Genomic DNA, 574 nt, shown 5'->3' with positions numbered 1-574 from the left:
AAAGACTTCCGTGGAGAGGAACACCAATGAGTTGAACCTATTTTTGGCAGGCTTTGCCATTCGGCTGAGCCTTGTGTACTTGTCAAAAGAATAGAAGCTGATTTTAACAAGACAAGTGTGCTTGACCTTGTAGGGCCTGTGCGGTTGTGCTAAGCAGCATCCCCCGCAATGCCCAATTGAAAGTACTGCACCATGACAAGCGACACGTGTGCCACGAGGTTGACACGGGCAGCAAACAGTTGGGGATCATCGCTTCTCGGCCTTTTGGCTAAGATCAAGTGTAGTATCTGTTCTTATCAGTTTAATATCTGATATGTCCTCTATATGAGGATAACTTATTAAGCAGATTTTTAGCACTGGGAGATGAAAAAGGGGCTTGCTCCGTTCACTCCACGCATTGACCTGGTATTGCAGCATCGCCAGGAACGGTGCACCCTTCGAATGACTTGTGAACAACAAAACATCAAACTCTTTAATGCAAGACACGAGGCTGTGTATGTGAGTAAAGAAAAGCCCTGTTTACTCCTTAATTGTGCTCTTCCTGGAACCTCATTGTTCTCCCACTCTCAAATCA

The 574-nt window shown here is 45.5% G+C and overlaps 1 non-coding gene across 1 annotated transcript; it reads left to right on the top strand.

The window, feature by feature from the left end:
* The first annotated feature begins 248 nt into the window (after positions 1-248).
* LOC129114946 (U2 spliceosomal RNA) lies at positions 249-439 on the top strand. Its single transcript, XR_008532747.1, has one exon. It is a non-coding gene; the product is annotated as a U2 spliceosomal RNA (small nuclear RNA).
* Positions 440-574: the final 135 nt, after the last annotated feature.

Source organism: Anoplopoma fimbria, unplaced genomic scaffold (assembly GCF_027596085.1).
Source record: "Anoplopoma fimbria isolate UVic2021 breed Golden Eagle Sablefish unplaced genomic scaffold, Afim_UVic_2022 Un_contig_6362_pilon_pilon, whole genome shotgun sequence".
NCBI classification, from domain to species: Eukaryota; Metazoa; Chordata; class Actinopteri; order Perciformes; family Anoplopomatidae; genus Anoplopoma; species Anoplopoma fimbria.
Note: the sequence above shows the minus strand (reverse complement) of the source record. Positions and strands in the feature narration are given on the sequence as shown.